Raw genomic sequence first — 23,435 nt, forward strand, 5'->3', positions numbered from 1 at the left:
CCTCATGAAATGTTTCCGTTGTGGAAAAACTGGCCACATCCGTCACGAGTGCCAAGCCACTGGGATTTGGCGCAGCAAGTGTCAATCCAACACCCACAACGCTGCTGTATGCTATAGGAAGTCGGGAAACGTGAGAAGCAGCGCACGAAAGAACAGCGGCCGCGCTCCGATACAAGCTGCCGTTCCCAGCCAGCGGCCGCCTGCCCCCCCGCACACGTCGCTCGTCGCGTTGTCGGTCTCTACAGCACCCCCGCCCTCTGCTTCGCCCACGTCGTTCTCTGCACCTCGCCATGCCGCCCCTCCCTCGTCCTGCGCGGCTGTGTCTCTGCAGCCCGTGTGTAACGTGGTTAAAGACACGGATGGACTGAAACCAGGGGATTGTAGTGACCCAGGTCCTGTAGATCCAGAAAGAGAATCGGACGCATTTCTTCCTGATGATACTTTGAAGGAAGCAGGAATGACAAATTTCCCTACAGCGTACTGTGATGTCTTAGAGCAATGCAGAGAAGAAACAATATTAAGGGGTGATGCTGACACGTTGCAAACCTTTCCTAATCAGGTCCCCTGTTGGGAATCCCTGCCTTATGAGGCAGTGAAGGAGCTAAGGGAGTCAGTGAGAACATACAGAGTTCAGTCAGCCTTTACATACAATCTTTTGGTTACAAACAGTGACACTTACGCTATGACCCCTCACGATTGGAAAACTGTGTTAAGAATGATCCTCTCTCCTATGCAATACACCGTGTTTGTGACTGAATATCAGCTACATAATTTGACTGATACCTCTTTGCCTCAGACTCGGACAAATCCATGTGACACAGCACCTCTTCAACTGTGTCAGACAAATGTCACTCACATTCCTGAATTTGGCCGTGTAAAATATGCACATGTAACAATAGATATTCATTCTTCTTACATATTTGCCACAGCACATACAGGTGAACTCAGTCATGACACCCGTAAATACTGGTTATCTGCTTATGCTGCTATGGGAATCCCACATACTACAAAAACAGATAATGGGCCTGCGTATACCTCTAAGGCCACTCAAACTTTCCTCCAAGAAGGGTGTGTTAAACATACTACAGCCATTGCTCATTCTCCCACTGGACAAGCTATTACTGATCACATTTCTCAAACATTGAAATCCATTCTTATTATTAAACAAAAAAGGGGGAATATGGGTGACACACTACAAGAAATATTATGTAAGGTTTTGCTTGTTTTGTTTGTGCTGAATTTTTTGAATAATGTTCATAGAGATACAGCTTATGTGGATCGTCATTTTGAGGCTTCCCCGGTGCTAAAGGAACAGCCTATGGTTAATGTTTGGAATATGGCCACAGGACTTTGGGACTGTCCTCTACCACTGACAACTTGGGGTTGTGAATATGTGAATATGAATATGAATATGAATATGAATATGAATATTTCCACAGGGACTGGCCCTGTGTGGGTTCCAGCATGATATGTTCGGTCTCATCTGAAGGCAGAAAATAGCATCCAGCCTTTATAGTAATTGTAATTGTGTGTTTCTTACTTAGTGGTATTGCTTTGTAACTTGCTGTGTTATAGATAATATTAGTAATAGTTTGACATAGTGTGTGATTTTTTGTTCTACCAATGCAGTCTCAAGATTTGGAGTTTAAGGCATTAGCTAGGATGTTGTGTGCTTCTTCTATTTTAGTAATAGATCAGATGTGTATTAAACAGGATTTGATCTAATCAATGCTAGAATCTACAGGAATAGCTCTTTTAATGTTTTAGTACTGTTTGGTTATGATGTTATTAGCCTATTAATTAGCTTTTCTTAATTTGCAAAGACAAAACCTGGAAAGGAATCCCAGGCAAAGAGATGACCCTGTATCATAGAATAGATACCTCTTTTACATCCAATTAATTGGGATCTGAAAATATAACCATGCATCATTTTAGACAAAAGTGCACGCTAATAGAACTAAATTTGATAGTTTATTCTATTTTCTAAGCAGGTGTTCCACTTGGGCTCTATATCACGCACTGGCCATGCGGATATGGTGTACAACTGGAAGAAATCCTTCAGACCCTGAATGCAGGAGAGAATCTGTGATGGGTGAGAGAGGAAATGTGCACCTTGAAGCAGGGGACGCCCTGCTGGCACTATCTGTCACATCCACCACCAACATGGTTTGCTGTTTCTCAAGGGTCAATAAGTATTAATGCCCCTAGTGATATTCTAGTACATTTGTCCTCTAAAATTGGTTCTATTTGACATGCTACTTCATTAAATTGCACGATCATTAATCAATTATTAGCCCGGATAACTCAGTTGGTAGAGCATGGTTATGAACATCTTAAAAGCATTTATTGCACAAATTTTAGTGGTCATTAAAATCAATATATCAGAGTATATAATAATTGAAGACTTTTCCTGATCAGTTACAGATTAACACAATGGGACCCTCACGGATTTATTTTTAGGTTGCAGAAACTTAGGTTGCAGTACAAACATGTTTGTTCTTTTTAGTAGGTTTAACAGTAATGTTGTTATGTTGTATTTGACTTGTCTCTTTTTTCACTTTTAGAGTATTGTCAATCGAGGTCTTGATTGAGTTATAATAGTTACATTATTAATATAAGTAGTGTTGTTATTCTATAGGCAGTATCTTGGAATTGTTGTAATACAAGAAGAATTCTACGGAGCAGCAGCCATGGATCGAGATGAGAAGTTCACAGAGCAGCAGCTATGGAGCAGGATAAAACTACATGAGAACTGATTGAACAATTGAACTGAATTGCTTGTTAAATATGATTAATCGGTCGTTGAACTGAGCCTTTTCATTTTAAAAGAAAACGGGGGAAATGTGGAGAGTGTTTATGCAGAATGGCTTCATGAGAAAGGACATGAAGAGATTCCTCTAGTTAAATTGTAAAAGAATGAATGTGATTAAAGACAAAGACGGTTTATCCTAGGGACGGTCACGGGCTAGGCAGCTGAGAAGAAATCAGTATGTGAAAAGACAGGGTATGTAGCTAAAGATGAAATATGTATCTAGAAGCAAGGACGGCCTGAGGGAAAAGCAAGATGTGTAGCAAGGTGTAGACAAAGCTGCAAAGAAAAAGTATCCATAAGACTAACCACAAAGGTCAGATGAAGTAATGTCTAATTCACCAATCCTGAGCTTAACTTTTGCAATATGCATGAACTTATTACTGATTGTATAAATAAGATGCTGTAACACCTAATAAACGAGGCTTGTTGACCATGATAGCATGAGACTTGTCTCCCGCGGTTACTTCCAACACTTTGATGAACACAGAAGTTGCTGCCTGAAATGACTTTCTGAGGTCATCTAATCCAACTGCTTCTGGGAGGCAAGATGAATTAGACCTAAACTACTGCTGACAAATTCTTGGAAGCTTCGGTGCCAGAGATTTGAATCTCAGGACCCTCTACAGCCTGATCTCAGATTACACAACTGCTCCTCTCCCATTGCATCATGCACATTTTCAAAGTTGGTGTTTCAGAAGAATCCTAGTAATGATGGATATGATTTTCTACAGTTCTGAATATGATTTTTCTAATTTTGCAGATGGCATTAATTCTCTGCCTCTATATGCTGAGCAGAACTGCTGGGAGCAAGTTCTGTGCTTGAAAAGCTTTGTCAGTAAAAAGCTTGTTTAATTTCTTCTATTCGTTGCCAGTCTCTATTCCTCTGAGGAGCTGAATCAAAGAAAACAAACTGGAAACTGTATAGCACTAAACTCCAGTAATCATGAACACACTACATGCACCATACAAGAACTGAGGCATTTCCTTGGGACATGATAGGTTTATAGACAGATAGATAGGCACACCGACTAATTTTCTTCCAGAAAAAAATGACACAAAAGCTATAAATAAGGAGCTTGCACATCAGAGCACTAACAAGCAAGATCAAATAAAAAGCTCATATCACCTCAGGATAACTTCAGGAATTAGGTCTATAATAAATATATGTACTTAGGAAATAAATAAATAAAAGAAGAAGCAAAAAGTGGAGAATTTAGCAGTTTTTTGCTCATTTGGCAATCAGAAATCAAGTAACAGCTTGAATGGTTTAAAGGGATCTGAAGCCTCTTTTTTCAAAGTATCCCTCAGATAATTATACAAAATATCAACTGCTTCATAAGGTCAGTTAAGACTCAAAGTATATCTGAGTATTTCCTGCATGCCAATGACACTACAAACAACGCATATGAACAATGTTACCTGGGGGAAAGAAAAGCAAAATAAAAAGGGACCACAAATGGCATTTAGCAGTTGCAAAGATAATTTGTCAGACAAATGGCGCTAGCTAAATAGTAACATAATATAGAAAAATAAAATTTGATAAACCAGTTCTAAATCCCAAGTGAAGAGGAAAAGATCACAGATAACTGCATGATGGAAATAAAGAAGTTTGTAAACAGGAAAATAGAGACATCAGTTAGATTGTTTGTTCACACATCACTAACTGAGAAGCTTGAACTCTACAGATTGATGCAAAATGAGGTAAACCATGCAATTGTACCCAAATTGCCCTAGATTTACATTGTTAAACAGTCATAAATTCAAGGCAATCATCCTCAAATGAAATAAAATGGCACTTGGAGCCCTCCCACGTGCATTAGATTTACACAAACAATTTTTGCTGTTTGTACTGCAAGCCTGAGAGGCGATTTCATCAACCAAGGAGACAATCCCTCCCTGTCATCCCCTGATGTATACAGCACCTTCGTATTGCCAGTGAGAGGAGTGATGTATATGGCTAGCCCTGCATTTCCTTCAATAAATTTGTTTGTGCCCACGATATTGCCAGACATCTCTGCATTCTGGTTACCCTTCACTGCAGAGTACATCCTAAATTCAAGACAAAGCTGGATAACCTTTAGAGTAATAATTATCTGCATCAGACGTCTAGTCCTATGCTGAACTCGCTTACGACATAGGGATAAATTAAACTCACTAGCTTCATGGAATTACTTCTGAGTTTTTCCAATGAGCAATCAGATCTAGGAACTAAGACATACTGATAAAATCAAATATACGAAGCTGCTGCAAAAGCTATTTCACTACCACCTTCTCAACTGCCAGTGGAATAAAAGGCACAGTATAGATTGGATTAAAACTCACTACGTTTGGTCAGACTGTCCAGGCTTTCTTAATTCCAAAAGTAATTGCAGTGTATTCTAGCGAGCTTATAGCTGACCTTGAGTGAAAAGAAATGTTCAACAGAAGGATGATTAGCCTTCGAAACTGATACAGCATGCTTGAGGCAAACCACCAAAGGAGAGTGAAGCAGTCCAGTCTTTTTTGCTTGCAGAAATGCAGAGATGAGAATCTTAATTTTATGGCAATAAATGTAATAAATATCTACACAGGCACTGTGTGCTTGATAGTGCATTGAACCAAATGAATTATGGAGAAGGAACTGCAAGGAGGAGCCCCATGTAGCTGGGGAAAGGATGAGACCCAAAGCACACAACCAGAAGGGAGAGATGGAGGGGACATCAGCTCACTCAGAGCTATCTTTATGTGGGGTCATTGATTCTAAAAATCTTATGTGTCAGCAGCAAAGATGCAGAATTTAAAGCAGCACTGAGCCCTGGGCAGCTGCTGAATACCATAGGAAAAGCAAAGGAAAGGGAGAGAAACCTTCGGTCAGGCTGCTATGAGGATTAACTAAATGAAAAAGAAAAAAAAAGAGCTGTGTATCACTGAGATGAGGATTAAGTAACATACCCAATACTAATGTAAGGCATATTGTGCAAGAGGGAAAATGAACATAATGTGAGATTCAACAAATCATTAAACATTCGTGTTGGATGTTCCAACACATCGGCATAAATTTCAAAATCAGCCATAATGAAAAGTCTTTATGAGTAAAGAATCAAATCAGGAGTCAGCATTGGCCATTAGGTAACAAACCAGAGTGAATGGTTGGCTGGTGACAGAAAATCCAAATGGCATGAACAAAAAAAGAATGCTGAAGGAGGAACGGATTAAAAGCAAAAGGGTGAAAAAATGCAGAGGCCAAAGTAGTTCAGACAAGCAGAAGACCACCATTAAATATGGGTAGACAGATCTCCATGGAGAGCATAGATCACTAGGAATGTCTTTTTTATCTGGAACATACGGTGCTAATTTCTTTGTACTTGGAACAAGTACAGAAAATTCAATTAAATTGGCTGAACTTGGATGTGTCTTTAGCGATGCTTCCAAGATGTTACTGTTATTTTGTGTTCCTCAGTCGACAACATTGCAGGTGTCAGACGTCATGGGGGTGCTCAGAAGAAATTACCTCTTAATTTAAATAAAGGTAAAAAAGAAGCCTGATGATCGAGCTATCCTCTTATCAAACGAATTTGAAAGTAAATCACTTTCTTCTGAATCTGTGGCCACTTCCAACAGCAGAGGGCTCCCTGGGGCAGGCAGTCTCACTGGGACTGATGCCCTGGTGACCAAACAACCCTCATCACTGATGAATGTTGACCCCAAAGTAAGCTGCTTAGTCACAAGTATTTCTGAGATGTAATAAATGTTGTACTGGTCTGGCATTTTTCATGCAGAAAAGACCCCTCCAGAGTGACAAAGGATCAAATGTGCTGTCTGGTTCCAGTGAGGAATATCAACCTACTGTTCTTACCCAGGTGCTGATGCAATACATACTTCCAAATCAAGAGAGCTGCATTTGGCTCAGGCATTGCACTAGATGAAACAGATCTGCCAAACATTTTCAAAAGCATACATATACTTGAAAAAGGAAAAGTATTTTGTTTTAGGAATTTTAGAAAACTTCACATTTCTTAACTTTTGATACTTTTGGAGCCAAAGAATGAGTCTTTACAGAGCTAAAGTGAGAGTCTGTAGATGGTCATTACCAAAATTAAAGCCAGCAGCAACTTTAGCTGAAGAGCTTTGCTGGATAATTTTACTCCTGTAAGTAGTTACAGTTGATTGATTCAGGTTCATAAAATGGAGAGATACATTCATACTTGATTGTAGCGAGTCTGCAGTGGTGCCTTAACCAGGTCTTTTAGTAACTAATAAGTCGCTTATTAATTATTAGTCCCGGACTTGGAATAGTAACTGGACAGCTGTGTCTGTGTTCAGGTAGATACATGGGGAACTGTCAGTACAAGCAGTAAACAGTCTGTAATGCAGTCTGAGTGAAAAGCAGACATGAGGCTTTGCTTTACATTTCTTTATATTTTCAAGCAGTAATTCTGTATCATAAATACAGCTGCTGTTGTAACTGCATCTCCTGAAGCTGAAGCAGATCTATGAATATCCTTTTCCTAATATCCTACTTCAGAGACACTCATACGTTGTAATCAGTGTTTTATATAGCAATATTTTGTAAGTTTGCAACTAAATGCTTGTGTTTGTTTTTAGAATAACAAAGAAAAGCAAAGAAAAGCATTCTCTGAATATGCCCTTAAAATTTCTGCTCTCTTTGCTCCATTTTTACTTTGAATGACAACAACAACAACAAAAAAAAAGTTATTGTAACTCAATCTAACCTCAGACAGTCGTGACTACAGGAAAAGGTATTATCCTATGGGATAAGAGAAAGACTTTAGATCTTTTTAGAAGTAGCATTTCAAAAGCTAACTATAGTTGGAAACAGACATTTTTTGTAGTAAATGTTGGTCTTTGGTAACAAAGCTTTGCTCCAGTGATAAAAGACTCCCAAACAGTACTTTAATTGAAACTTTTTATCTGAATGTTGCCTGAACCTCTGCTAAATGCTACTTTCTTGCTTCAATTCAAATTTTCTTAATCTTCATTTTCATGTTGAATATTGGTACACTGTCTGCCTCATTATGCTAAAGAAAGATGAAGTGAGCTATTAACATGCTGAACAGCCTACAAGATGTTATGATATAGAATGTCATTCATTTTTATGAGTTGGCTGTCAGTGTGTGCGGCAATAAAGTTATAATTTCTCACTGACAATATGTGATGTCTGGAGTCGCTGCACAATCCTTATTAAAATTTCAATAATTGTAAATCAAAAGAAAGCAAATACAACTTCTATGAAATGGTCGCTTCTGAAAGTCAAGGAATACAAACTGGTGGAATGCACAACCAAGACATTATTCTTGTGGTACTCTAAGTCATCATCATCATCATCCTGTAGTTTTTCTTCTCCTCATGCACAAGGCAGGGCGTGCTTGGTAATGTGCATTGTAACATTTTCAGGAGTGCTACGCTTCTCTTGCTGTCAGTTCAGCCACGGTGAAGTATTGCATGGTTTTAGCTCTTCACCATCTATACCTTTATGCGGCTCTGAAAGCCATCAAAATATTTCTGGAACTGCTTATTACAGCTGTTCATCAGTAAAGTCAGGTATCTCTGGAAGCAGTTATAAGGCTTGGACAGTGAGAAAAGTTAGGAGAGGTTTCTGACAGCTGACTTGCACACACCCCCAGGCAGGGGTTTCAAAGCATTGCTCATGGCTCTGCACAGCTGTAGAAAATGGCAGGGATGGATTTATGGCAGGGTCTTTAAAGTGCCTCAGAAGTCTGAACTACTATTGGACAGTACACAGGGAAATGAATCTCAAATTCCAAGTAAATATCTCCTGCATACATATAGCTGTGTAAAGGCTACATATATATATACTTTTATTGCTTTTATTATTATTTTAAGTCAGAAATGTAGGAAGTCTCTATCACTGTCCAAAACACACTGATCTTTCATTTTTAGCTTGAGATATCCCAGATGCTCAGAAGCTACAGTTGTTGTAAAACATGCCCTCAAAAGAACAACTTCTTGGAGTTCCTAGACACAGATCAAAGTGCCCCAGTCACTGAAGTCACAGCACAAGGTCTTGATGCTGTGGCATTTGGAATTTTCAGTTCCATTCCAAGTGGTGACTACAAGTCACCACATGACAAGCTGAATAAATGCATTAATCGTATATTTATCAACAATGTACATGGGATAAATAATAAAATGGATACGTTCACGAACTTCCTGCAGGGGCTTTTAGGTATCTAGAGTTAGTCAGACTGCTGAGGTGGTATATAGGTATGATACAAATGTTGTGTAGCCTCTGCTCTGTCCAAACATCAGAAATGTCTGCACTACAGAGATGTATGCCAACAGGCAAAACTATGCTTTAATAATTTAATGTGTAACATTGCTCTACAGCTAATACTTAGCTTATTGTTCATTATTCAATAGTTTACTCAAATATATTTCACAGCTGCATCTGTCATGCTTTGTAAGTGTTAACTAATATCTTATTCTTTACTGTGCTTCTCTTCTAAATTGACTAACTCTACCGCAGCTAAAATTTACAGTGTAACAGCAACACTCACATGTCAGATATGATATATATCCATCAGTGTCAAATTTCCAGCACATCAGCATCTCAGATGTATTTCCTCTAGGCAGAACAGACAGCATGTGTCCATGCACAGACAAGCTATTGAGAAACTCACGTACTTTTCATAAATAGAAGCATTTGTGCAGAATTCAAGCAATTATATTGGAAAAGGTGTCCCTTCATATCAGTTGTGTATCAAGTAATACGTTCTGGTTTTCCCAAATTTGATTTACTACCACAAGTGTCCTACCACTGCTGGAAAAGTTTTATAGCTACTAGAATAAGTCAATGGACAGCTGTCCATGTCTGTTAGAAAGTTCTCCACTGGAAAAAAAGACAATGGACTAAATCAGCCAAAAGAAAGACTCTACAGGGGGTTTTGTAATATTTTATCACCTCATACACTCGGACTATCATATAGAAGATTCTCACCTGCATACCAAGGCAAAATATGAAACCTAATGTTACAGTGAGATGAGACTGTTAGAAAAATCTAAGGAAATCTGGTGCACAATGCATGGTGTGTACCAGTTAAAAAAAATATTCTGTTTTAAAGATGTCAGCTGAAGATAACTGTTCTAATGAGAGATATGACACCTTTCAGTGCTTTAGGGGTAGTCAAAAGATCTCCTGCTACCTGGAACAGCTGGGAAGCTAAACACAGCCTGATTTGCTTGGATATATTTGATAGATCACCATTTGAAACAAAATACCTGAAAGCTCACTCTAATTAAGAATAAAAAAAACAGTAGGTGAAGAGCCAAGCTTTGATGCAGAACGATAAACTGATGTTTGTACTGACATTTTGATATTTGGCAGTACAGAGACTGCGCAAGTCATCCAGAATATCTGATTTTCATGCTTTCTGTTTATGTTGCTTCTTGGAAAAGATTTTTGGACAAAATTTTAGTGATCTCATTGTTTTTATGATGCTGTTTTTCAAAGCATTTTTAAAAGAGATTTAGTTACTGTGAAAAGACCTTGGAATGACAGAAATATTTATGATAAAAAATTCTTTAAACCATGAAACAGATCTAAAATCGTTTTCTTGTATACCAGCCTGTCATTGTTTTATGATCTGGTATTTTCTGAATGGCCCAGTCTAGAAACAAATGCTTCTGTATGATTGAAAAACTGGAAATCCTGTAATCCCAGCCGTGTTATGCAATATAATAAATGTGTCAAACCCAGGTATTAGTGGGGATATTCAATTTAGGATCCGTCAGAGATCTGAGAAGGGAAAGATGCATCTGCCTTAGGTCTGTGGCATATATAATTTGGTGGGAAATATCACATATTTTAAGGAGAAGGTAAAGAATATTGTGGTTTCACATTTTTATCCTTTGCATAGAAGGATGTAATACAGGCCACAGAATCAGGAAAGCCAGTGGGAAAGGTGATGATGAAAGAATGCTTATTGTAAGTCTCTGTACATTATGCCATAACTATTGAAACTGAGTCAATTATGCCCTCAGTGTTAAAACACACTCACACACACAGGTATGTATATACACTCAGGGTATCAGGGCACACATACACACAACACGTACATACACACTCACACCCTAATGTACTTATTTAATCAGAAGACTTCCTCTGATGTTATCAAAGCCAGTCACAAAATTACAGTGTATTTCATTTGGTACAGAATGACCTATTTAATAGCAAATTTACTTGTGCATAATGCAGATATTTTAAACTCAGTTTAGTAAAAGCTATCCGAGAGTACAAGTACACTAAGACACACGCCTAAACAGAGAGGAGGTTTTAGCTTTGTAACTCTGCAGTTCCCATTATTCCTTCTCCCATGCCTCTGTGCTACTTGCAGAAGCCATCTGCCAGCCCAGGTTAGGCATATCTGCAGCCAGCACCTAATCAGACAGTGCAGTGCTAATGACTGACACCCAAAAGCATGACACTGTGACATTTTTCCTTGTTTTCAACCTACTTCCTAAACATTTCATTGACTATAAATTTGTAAACATCTAAGGTTAATTTTAATGCAATCACATGATGACCAGAGTAAAATCAGATCTAATATATTTGACTTACTGGGCTGTGTACCTTTTATGACTCCTCAGTTCAGTATGGAACAAGCATTTTACAAGATGTAGAAGCATAATTAGTTTGGTCTTTTAACAGAGAACACCAAATCTTTGTTGTACTCAGCATTTAAGCTATCAAAGAGAAATCATGTATACAACAGCTAAATCTTTTCAGACTGAAGTACTTAGTATTCTTCCATTTAGCAGCACGTTATGAAGTTTCATTTAAAAGGCGTAATTTTACCAATTAGCTCATCCTGCTCAAACACACACATACCGTTGGGAAATATAAAAAAGGTTTATTAAATCAAAAGATATGGCTGCACTTCAACTAGCACATGGGCATTAGAGATCAAATATTCCCTATAGATTAATCCCCATGGCATCACAGGCTGATTTGGCTTGCCAGTATTACATTAGTAAACCATCTAATCCAATTTAGAACAGGCCAGGAATGTTCCATCCATTACAGTATTTCTAGTGTCATTAGAAGCAGACTGATCGAATAAGCATCTTAAATCAGCCTGCAGCATGCAAGTAAATCACCGTGACTTACCCAATGAGATTTTTTTTTTTTTTCAAATAAGGAGTTTTGCAAATTAAGAAAAAAAAAATCATAAAAAAAATAGAGCCATCTCCTAAGATGGCAGCTCTCTATGATTTTCATTTCTGAACACTTCCAGGCAGCAAAATTTCAGTGAGCATGATTACGCACTCTGTAAAAGCAGCAGTATAGAACACCAGGGGCTTAAAGACATGAGAAGCTGCTTATTCTATAGCAAGCTTATTTTTATGAAAGGCAATGGAAAAAATACCACAATAAAGAGTAACAAACAAAATAGGCTGATCGAGGGCAGAGGTAGGTACTACTCTCACTAAGAAAATCTGCTGTATAAAATAGAAGTAGCCATAGTAATCAAATCTATCAATCAAATATATTACAAAGGTTCATTCTGATAGAAACGATTAAAAGAGAGCCTAAACTTTGTATCCACACAAAATGAGAAACACTGAAGTGCATCACAAAAGTAATATTTTCATTCCAAACTGGTACACCTGAAAACAGTTCTTCAATAAGGTAGTAAATACATGAATACATTTTTGGCAATAGTTCCTTGAGATGACGTAGCTATCAAAAAGATTTCAGAAAAGGGATAAACCACAGCTCTGAAAAGCCACATGTCAAACTGAATAAAATCATCCAAATAGCATGTAACCTTTGCAGCCCTCTGAGACCTATCACGTTCCACTGACTGGACTACACAGGGCTCAGTCGCACCATTTAAGCAATCAGCCATAAAGAAGAAACACTGCTCTGATGCACAAGTTGGTGAACACCTGTTCCTATATTCTAGATAAGGGCTCTTGTCTATGTGAGTGATTCACCTTTGTTTAACTGCTCAGCTGTCAGTCAGACGGCTCCTAATATTGACTGGATTTCCAGCATAGCTGTGTTAGAAAGGAATTGGTTCTTTGTTTACCGCTACAGAAAAAGTAACAGCTACCCAGAAGTGAAGAAATGGACCCAGCAGGAACTGTTTTCACTGCAAATTGTCATACATATGGATCAAAGACAGTTTTGCAATGAAATCATGTACAGATCCAGGACATGACTAATCCTTGCAAAGTGTATTAATGTTTTAAGCTTGCAAGTTTTCATTCCTTTAATGAAAACAGATCTCCTTTACTTTTGAAGGAACACAAACACCTTCTGTGAGAGAAAAAGTTGAAGACGATTTTCAACACGGTTTACACAGAATTCCACTCAAATTTCACTTCAAAAATTAAATCTTTTCACAGTGCTACATTGAAAAGATCCAAGTCTCAAATTAAATCCATCTGAGAGAAATAAAATAGGAGAAATCCTAACAAACCCAGTAATCCATCCTTACACACAGTGACAAGCTTGCAATGAGTCTCTGCTCTTGCTCTTCCGTGTCTTTTTGATTCCAACAGGCCTGGCCCCTGCAAACCCTTCTCAGTAGGACATGAAAAACCATACTCAGCCAGCCAGAGCTTGGGAGATCTGTTCTATCCTTTGCTTACACCACTACCAAACATTATTATTGTTATTAATAGAACAAACACAGATTGCAGCAGTAAATCATACTCCTCCCAAAGCTGATTACTTGTCAAATGTTTATCATCAGTGTAAATGACCAATGTACCTGATTAACAAAATCCAAAGGCTTGCTCTAAGGTAAAAAAGCCTTAGCGTTGCAATTTCTTTAAAGAACTTCCATTCTGTTTCACAGAATATGTCAGATCTACCAATTCAATTTCTGAATAAAAGCACAAATGCTTTGTCAAAGCAGGGAGTGAACCCTGGCTGGAATTATGGCCACATGTTGCTTTGCTCTACCACATGGTGATTAGGAGAGACACACTTTGTTCTTCCCTTCCCTTTTATTAGTCTTAGGCATTAGTCTGAGATGGTCAACAGGGAGATAGAGGGAAAGAAGTTCTTCTGACAGACAATGCTGTCTGCTACTAATGAGTCTTCACTACAGCTATAAAGTCATAGCAGTGACATTCTGGGCATTGAACAATCAACCTAAAGCATCAGATAAATGCACAGAGAGTAACTGAGAAAACTGACTTATGTGTTCAGCCTTTGATCATTAGAATTCGTGTAATAATAACTCCATTCAGTGCTCACCCATAAGATGGATCCTTCCAGATGTCGATGGAGTTGATAAGATTTGTTGTTTTTTCTCAGTATCTTCAAAATTCAAATTCAGGAAGACACAGGGTGGGCATCTGCAAAGAAAAAGCAGAAATTCAGCATTAACATTCTTGAAGAGATATTTCCTGGTATAGAAACAAATGACACTTCTCCAGCTTTATAAAGTGGTTACAGTTCTTGCTCAGGAGACTGTATAGAGATAAATCTAAATTTTCTTCTGACATGACTTCTTCTAAGTTAAAGAGAGAGTACTAGAACAGGATTTTGTCCCGTGTCCATAGTACCAAGAAAGTTATCACATAATGACAGATTTTATATACAGCACATTGAAAGGAAAACGAAATGTTGCCATGACTGAGCTTACATCTTCAAGTCTTACAAAGGCACTTGCTTCCCAAGGGAGAGAATTAAACAAAGAGGCAAAGGTTACAATTCTACACACATAAGTGCTGAATTTCACTTGTAACAAAGAGTATTTTTTGCTTACTACAGATGCAGCATCTCAAAGGAGTCAAGGTGTACCAGTGGGATGTTTCAATTGCTCTTCTACAATTTTGCAAGCTCCTATAAATTCAAACTAGAAGTTGTTTTGAAAAGGTTATGCTGGGTAAGTGCAAGGGGAGCACACACACACTTTTTGGTCAGCAAGGCAATTTCCTGGGGCAATGCACTGATCAACACATTGAACTGAAACATCTGCAGGATAAAGGATTGTGTCTGAAAACCTTGTGTTTGATGCCCATAATTGTGACAAAGTCATTGCATATTCTGTTCAATGCTTTTTCTGTTTCAGCGCTTTGTTCCTGTACAAAGAATCTCCAGCAGCCTCTTAAATGTGGTTGGTAACTCAAAATACATTTGGGTAATCAGCCAGAGAGAAAGGCTCTCCTTCTGTATGTTTTGCTGTCTATCTATGAAGAGATAGAAAAATTAATTAACGCATATTTGCCATCTTTTCAAGGTTTTTCCTTGGAAAAAAAATAATAATAATAGAGAGAAAGAAAGAAAAAAGAAAAGCTTGAAATACTTTCTTTTAGCATTAGTCATTAGGAGTTAGTAATAGACAGGCTTAAAGTCACTTAAAATCCGTCACGTCTCTATCCAAGTAGTCAGTTTTACAGCTGCATACCATTAACTTTTTAAACTATAGTAATGTAAGAATCTATTTTATCTCAAAATTGACTCTGCAGAGCTGTCAAATATGCTTTTCCTCTGTGCTAAACACAATAAGAAATATGTTACAAGCCAAAGGATTTGCTCTTATTTACAAATCACTTTGTGCTAGAGACCATGCAGAAGGAAAGTAGACTAAGGCTCAGACACAAACGCACTCAGCCCTGGTAACACAACTCACTAATCTTGGTTAAAAAGGGAGTTCACTGGAGACTGCAGACCAAAGGACAAGACACCTAAATGAATGAATAGGGAATGTTGAACAGAAAATTCTCTCCGAAGGCCCACTTCTTTCTGAATACCAACTCCACATATGAAGGTACTAGCAAGGACTATCTAAGCTCACACTTTGTGCATTGCTTCATCTTCACTAAGCAGCTCTGCAGAGAAATATCATTGCTACCATTTTTTCAAGACTGAAGCCTTTGTCAGCATAGTTACTGTTCTGCCCAGGTGTATCCACTCCATCAAGGACTCTACAATTTTTCTCTCTGCCTAAAGAAAACTTTCTGTACAGTGGAGCAGACCCTGTTTGAGGGGTGAAGGCAGCCAGCAGTGTGGACGCTGTTTGTATTTCCATTGACAATGTGGCTTTCATCTTCCTCACCCTGGAGAAGGCCTAGGGAATAACCCCATGCTTTCTGAAACAACACTCTCAGCTGTTCAAATGATAAATAGAAACTGGGAGCAGCCATAGCAGAGCAAGATTTCTATGCCAGTGGCTATCACTTGCTAAACTCAGTGATGCCCCTGTGTGCTTGTGCTCTGCACAGCTCTTCATCTGGAACAGCCAAGTGCAAGAACACCTTGTGTGCCCTTCCAGAATGGCTGCAGGGAGATGAAGTGCTCAGCTCAACCAGAATGGGCAAACTGCCTTTCAGACTGTGCCAAGGCTCCCAAGGCATTGAAGAGGCTAAGCCGAGCTTTTGTGCCATTCAGTCATTCAGGTTTTCATCTTATTCTTTTTGATGGTCTTAAAACACTTCTGAATGTAAAGAGCTAAATTTCCAGGCACTGTAACCATCCAGGCATTTTCCCTGGCAGCCAAACCTTACTGTTAGCCTTGCAGGTGATCTTCAGCACACAAGATGGTTCTCCATTGCTATTACAAACTGGGATGTTAGTGCACACAGGTGAAAGTACCTGCATCAGGACCATAGATTGCTAAACCTTAGCATCCCGTTTCATTTTAAGAACAGTCACTTCAAATACTTATGATAGAAAACAATCACAAAACCCTTAATTGCTGTGCTCATGTGAGATTTGGTCTATCTGAAATTTTTCTTTTTTTTTTTTTTTTTTTTTTTTTAATTTAAATGGTAGAATATATTTGTTGCGGGGGCTGGAATCCCAAGTGGAAAAAAAAAAAAGAAAGAAAGAAAAACAAACAAAAAACATTTTATGATCTGATATGAGTCATGAAATCAATTAGAAAGACTTATACTGACCTCAACATACATTTCTATCAGAAAATGTTGCTGAGAACACATTTTATAGCTAAATTAGAAACCTCAGAATCAAAATCTTGTAATACAGAGATTTCAACAGATATTTTATTAGGGTCAAGCTAAAAAGGTGCTATTATAAACCTATTGATCTCTTACCTTTCAAATCAAGTGGTGCCAATAGGAGCAAAAATGACAAAGGTGCTCTGCCAGTGAAAAGGAGATCCCTTATGGGAGGCCACATGTACTAATCCTGTTTGTCTCGCTTGCAAAAGAATTCTTCAAAGTTAAAGCACTCTAGGGATTTATTGAGCACTTTTCAGTCTTCAGCTGGATTTAGCAAGTGAAGCAGTTTCAAAGCCTGTAGATTAGTACTACACAATCAGCCTCATATAAACGGGCATGACAAGGCCCAGCATGATGTTTCAGGCAGTGACAGTTTACATGAGTCTGAAGACAAAGGTACCATTCCACTCACAAAATAAGGATAAAAAGACTGCTCTAGACTGTGTGGGTAGAATTTCTTAGGAAGACAAGGCTTTACCCTGCTGCCTGTTGTCAGATGACTCCTACTGCACTTGTGTTCATCACAATGATGTTAACAGGATTGGCGATGCTTAGTAGCTTCTCTACAACTTGGAAGCTGCCTTGCTGAATAGTTAGATTAGTTATAAAGACCTTCACAGGTGCAGACTGGGGCATTTTTGTCATCAAATTCTGTTCCCAGGAAGTGTAACTGAATCCACGGGAGCCTTCAGTGGGTCTAGTATTTCACTACATAACCTTTGAGTACCAAAGATTTTCTCTCACAGGAGGAGCTGAAAGGAGCTTCTGAAGCCAAGACAATCTATGTTACCATTTACAGTCACTATTAAATTCTGTGTTCTCATGCCTTAGGCAGAAAAACTTAAATGGTGACAGGAAGTAAAAGGTTTTAAGAGTTATTTATTAGAAAGACAAAAGAGCTATGAAATTGTGGAATATGGAATGTATATTTTTAAAACTTTCAAACTTAAAAAAGGAGATTTACATAATTTTCATAATTAAGCAAAATGAGTGGAGGAAAAACATTAACAAAAAAAACCTGACATTTTCTTCTGTTTAATTATTTTCCATATATTTTGGAATTGAGAGAAGTTCAATCACCTCCACCTGTTGCACGGATTCCTAATCAAGCATAAGAATATTAAAATCCCACAGCTAATTGAGACAGAGAATACAGTACTTTCTTACTAAAACAAACCATCCTACCCCTGCTTGGGATTCTTGGAAAGTCTGAGTCAACTGTTTCCTTAGATATGTGAGTAACAGTTCCACTGCCTTTAGAGAAAGAATTCTCAAAAAGATCAGTATTTAGTTCTTCAGTCATGCAGTGAGATAAACTTCAAGCTCTATTTCAGTGTACATGTCTTCAGGAAAGCACGGAATCCTCAGTTTCCAGCTGGACACTGAATACTGCTGAGTATTACAAAATATTACGTCACATACAAGGCATTTGAGTCAAGTGGCCTGAGTCAGAGGTACCAGTATGGCATGTACAAGAAGAGTGATAGAGCTGTTCATCTCTCATTAGGTACACTGTCTACATCTCTGCCGTTTTCTTACCACTTATGCCCATAAACATTAATATGATGTTAACATATTTCTCACATCTTTCACTTCTGCTTTGTTACAACTCTTGGGGTACCAAACAAGCTCAAAGAAACACCATTCTGAAAAACACCGCCTGCCATTTGAAAGACTGCAATGATCCCAGTAATACAACACAACGCAGATTAACTAAACTACAATAGTTCACTGATTAGCAATCACTCTTACTTTTTACAGTTTATTTCTATTAGCCTATAAGCACACAACCTGTGGTTTAAGCAGACAAGCTTACAACAACAGTAATGAGCAACACGCCGAGGTACTAAAGGCTGCTACAGACAGGAACCCTCTCACTCTTCCAACAGCAAAGACTGGGGCAGAATTTCCAATTGTTCAGGGGGATTCAGACTAAGTGGGTCACTTCATTTTTGGAAAGGAAATTAGCTGGATCACAACATTACTTCCACCCCTGGCTACATTCTAAATAAAATAGTTTGGAATGATGCAGTCAGGCTTGCAGATATATCAATAAAATGGAACTTTATCCTTTTTCCCAGTTACACTTTTGCAATCAGTTTGACAACAGTAGGATTACAGGAGTGTAACTGAGGACTGAATTTGCACAGTCAAAATAGATGACTTTGAACAAAAACAGTCATTTGTAAGTTAAAATTGCCACTACCTGTTTGTAAATGTTCACAAAGTTACAGTGAGTTTGGGAAGAAAGAAGTTGATTAGGCAGTCTTGGCTAGTTGAAGATTCACAGCTGCAATAGCAATAAAAATGAATACTTATTTTTCAACTTAGTTTTCAAATGATTGGATGTCTTTTGTACAACATATGACTGAAAGTCATGATGCAAAATCACTTCTGGCAGCAATTTCCCATAAAGGTCCTGGTTTTAGGTAATATTATAAATGTACAATGAAGTAGGGCAACATAATAATATGGCATGTCACATTTATTTGTAGCTGTAGGCAAAGAAAAATGAAGAAGAGAGAACAGATTCCACATAGTATTACAGCACAATAAAAATCTGCTCATTAGGTTTCATAAATTTCATTACAAAGTTTAATGCATACGTTTACATCACTAATACAGGCTGAAGCCTGTGTTACAAGGCTTTCAGCTGGAAATTGCATTGCTTTACAAATTTTCATCTGAAGCCCTTTAAACAACTATGTCAAAATGTGGGAACCAAATATGAGCAGCTACAGCATTCTGCCAGCCTCCAGAACATATCTTTATTATTGGGAGTATGGTTTGTAAAACATCAAAATCTGGTTGTTATACAGAGATTAAGGCTGGGATTTTTAGCAGAAGCTAAGGGAGTTAGGCACTCAGCTCCTTTTGAATTTCAATGAGTCGGGAGCATACATCTCCCTTAGGCTTCTTTGAAAGTCTCAGCATAAATATTAATAACTAACTTTTAACAAGCATTTGGTCATTGGTTTCAATCATCTCAAATATGCCAATGGCTATGTCCCTTTCCCACAAAGATCTTTTCCCATATGACAGTTTTTGGCAATGCTCTTATATGTATAGTATCACAAAAAGGATCTTCTAAATTTCTCTCTATCCAGGCCCAACAGAATTTACACATGCTATTTATTGCTTAGATCTTTTGTGCTCTTTCTTGTATCTCCCTGAAATGCTGCATTTTAAGATTAACAGTGAAGTCACATTATGTAGTACGACTGATATTAATCAGAGTGAAAACAGGAAAGAAAAGTCAGAATGCAGAGGAACAAGATGCTATGGATATTCTAATCACTCCATGAAAACATGCACCTTGCAAAAAGTTAAATGCTGACTCGACAACTGCATTTAAAATGAGATCCAATTTCACTTTAATTACATACTAGAACTACATTTTTCATATCTTTCATTTTTAATTCCAACACTACAGCTAAGCTCTAACACCTTGAAATGTGTGCGATTCCATGCAGTATGTGATGCTGAGAGCTATAAGCCAGCTCAGAGTTGTGCCAGACCACCACCTGAGAAGGTGCACTGTGCATGCGTGCTGTGATGGATCCAAGTTCTCCTGCAGTTTTGGAACAGCAAATATAATGCAGATTGTACTTGTGTGGGTATTATGCAGACACAAATTATGGTTCTGTATTGCTCCACTCTACCTTTTGTATCAGGGAAGCAGCTTGCTCCTAGGATGAAACTGGCCTCAATGCAGTGCTCATGCAACTCCTTAGCAAATGTGATGTGGATGGAAGCACATTCCATCACTATTTCCTTTGGTATCTGTTCTTCCTTTCTCAGAAGTGTACTGAGAGGTACTGACCCCACTGGGAGTGCTCAGATTTATCACTACAGGATGATGGAACCACATGCAAATACCGCTCTGCATGTCCTCATCTCTTCTGGTTGAGACTTCTGAATTCCAGTTTCACCCTTCACAAGGTGAAATATCAATAACTCATTTTAATAAGAAGGTGTTAGTCCTGGTTTTCTATGACCTTTATTCCTTACCACTTCTGAATGATGATTCTGTTGTTCATTACTATTCTTCTTCTCTTAAGTTACTCCATCAATTTACAAATTTTAAGATGCATTTCTACTTACCCTAGTATTTCTTTCTTTTGATTCCATAAGAGGATTCAAACTGTGTCTCAGAGCAATAGCTTGCAGCCCTTGCTAAACACAGAGCAGTTTATCTAACCCAGAGTCTGGAAAATCCCACAATGCCAATCCCCCACAAATTGTTTCACAAATATGCTCTGTTTTATTAACTGTGCAAACCGGAGTATAGCAACTAATACTACTCTAACAATCTCAGTTTACTTTCTATTATAACAATATTTCCATAGAACCATACGTACATATCCTTGTATGCTTTGCATTTTCATGGAGTGTTACTGGCAGGAGATTTGTGGCTGTTGCACATATTATATAACCAATATTGAGGAGAAAAGACAGTACAGACTCCTGATATTTCAGTACATCTCCAGTAAGTGCAAAGAACTGCATCTGCTCACATTAGGGATAGATTTTGCTTTTTGGAAGCTATAAGGAAATAAAATATTTGCTTTCAAATTTGATTCTTCCACGGGTTCAGCTTTTGTTCTGTTTAAACTTGTAACTGTGACAATATAAAGACATAACAACATATAAAATTTCGCATCGCAGAGGACTGTGTAATCAGAATCTAGAAAAGCTGATCAAATGTACTTTACGTTAATAACAGAATCAATACATGATTTCACATTGCCATCTCCAAAACTCAACAAGCTATTTGCTGTCCTTAACGCATTTAAACCATTATTTCAAGGGAAATGCCATAAATATTGAAGAACTACCTTGCCTGGGCATGAGATAGCAAACCACGAGTACATACATGACTGCCACAAAAAGGAAGATAAAGAACTTCTCTCCTTTTCAAGTAGGATAAGACAAGACAGAAAATAAAAGCATTAGAATGCAAAAGGAATTATTTAGACAGCATAAACTCTTCTCAGCTATTAGGACAGTTAAACATTACAAGAGCTACTTAGAAGGGCCGATGTGCTTTTAAGAGCAGATGAGTCAAATATCTGCAAAAAACACTTCAATTTTAATCTGCCAAGGAGTGGGCTAGGATGCCTCTCCACATTCCCTCTACACGTGATGCTATGATTAATAACCAGATCACATGCTAACTAGGTGTGTTACAGAAGGATACTGAAGTAATGCAACACAAGTAAGTTAAAAATTCTGCCTCTATTCTGAGGGCAACAGCCCTGATCAGAGTGCACTGTCTGCAGAAGCAGAGCAGACCTCCAGGGAGCTCCCACACCAGTGCTATCTCTGAGCTGCACCTGCATGCAGGCTCAGCCTGCCGCTTCATGGCCTGGCAGGTATTTGCAGTTACACCATTCACCTTCTGCTCTGTGGGTGCATCACACTGCAATTCAGAGAATCCTTAGACTGCTGGGGTAGGACACACAAAATCTCTGCTACAACATCATTATAACCTCCTGAACACCAGTGTGGCAAAACTGTGACTGTATTATGCTCAGAGACCTGGCGAAAGGGGTATATGTCTTTGTAAACAAATAGAGTAAGTCAACTATGACTAAGATTACAAAGATTCTATTGCATTAAACAGAAAAGGTAAAAAAAAAGATTGAGGTCCCAGAGGAGAAGAAAAGAAAATGTTAGAGAATATTTAGGTAATTAAGGTGATTCCAGACAGTCTAGACCTGATGATTTTCATCATAAAATATGCAGAGAATAAGCTGAAGGAATCTCTGAAGTGATTATCTATGGGAACTTGGAGAGAAAGAGATATTAAAAGGATAAACCCAGTTCTAATATTAAAAAGTGTGTGTATGTGCTGAGGGCTGTGGGGGGCAAGAGTAGCTAGAAAAATGTTATTGAATAGCTTAAGTTCAACTGCTAGGGAAAAAGAAAAAGAGTAAAAATCCTCCATAAACATCTGGAAGATTATAAGGAAGGCAGGTAACAGCCAATGCACATTTTGCAAGAACAAATTGTGGCCAGCAAATCCCATTTCCTTCTGTATGGAGGTAACCACCTAAGGGAGAAGCTGAGCTCTGTTTGTCACAGGTCTGGCTGTCTTCAAAGCTTCACAACAGGGAGATGCTTTCTAAGCTCATAGATGGCACCAAAGAGGGGAGGTCTGTAGGTATGTTGAAGAATGGGAACAGAAACCAAAATTCTGACTAGCTGAAATGGTAGTATACAGGTGGAAGGGAAAGAAGATAAAGCTGAACAAGGCCAAAGAGAAGAACTTTGATTATGCAGGAACAAGCAGAATCAGAAATGCAGGACTGAGGACAGCAAGGGAGCTAGGTAGTAGATTACAAAATGAGTGTGAACCAACTGCATCATGCTGTCTCAAAAAACAGGAATTGCTGCCTGAACTGCATCAGCATTCCCTCCCCCCCCACACCAATAATGTGCAGTTCTGAGGCCTCAGTTTTAGCACCATTCCTGAGTACTGCAGAGAGATGTGGACAGACTGAAGGTAATCTGGAGGAGGGCGAGAGTGAAAACGACCAAGGGACCATAAACTATGAGAAAGAATTTGATTTGTTCAGCCCAAGGAAAGAAGTGCGTATGGGACGTTTGAGGAATGCAAAAGCCTTAAAGACAAGTGTCAGTTGCCAGAAGGAATGAAATAACATTTGGATCCAGAGAA

General features: G+C 38.4%; 1 protein-coding gene across 1 annotated transcript in view; it reads right to left on the bottom strand.

Annotated features, from left to right (window-relative positions):
* SEMA6D (semaphorin 6D) overlaps positions 1-23,435 on the bottom strand; it is a 488,676-nt gene that overhangs the window by 241,040 nt on the left and 224,201 nt on the right. The window contains exon 7 of the mRNA XM_085515489.1: positions 14,043-14,143. The gene's annotated coding sequence lies outside the window, so the exon portion shown is untranslated. The remainder of the gene's footprint in view (positions 1-14,042; positions 14,144-23,435) is intronic.

The sequence above is a fragment of the Coturnix japonica genome, chromosome 14 (assembly GCF_054131305.1).
Source record: "Coturnix japonica strain WE chromosome 14, WE-NBRP24, whole genome shotgun sequence".
Classification (NCBI taxonomy): Eukaryota; Metazoa; Chordata; class Aves; order Galliformes; family Phasianidae; genus Coturnix; species Coturnix japonica.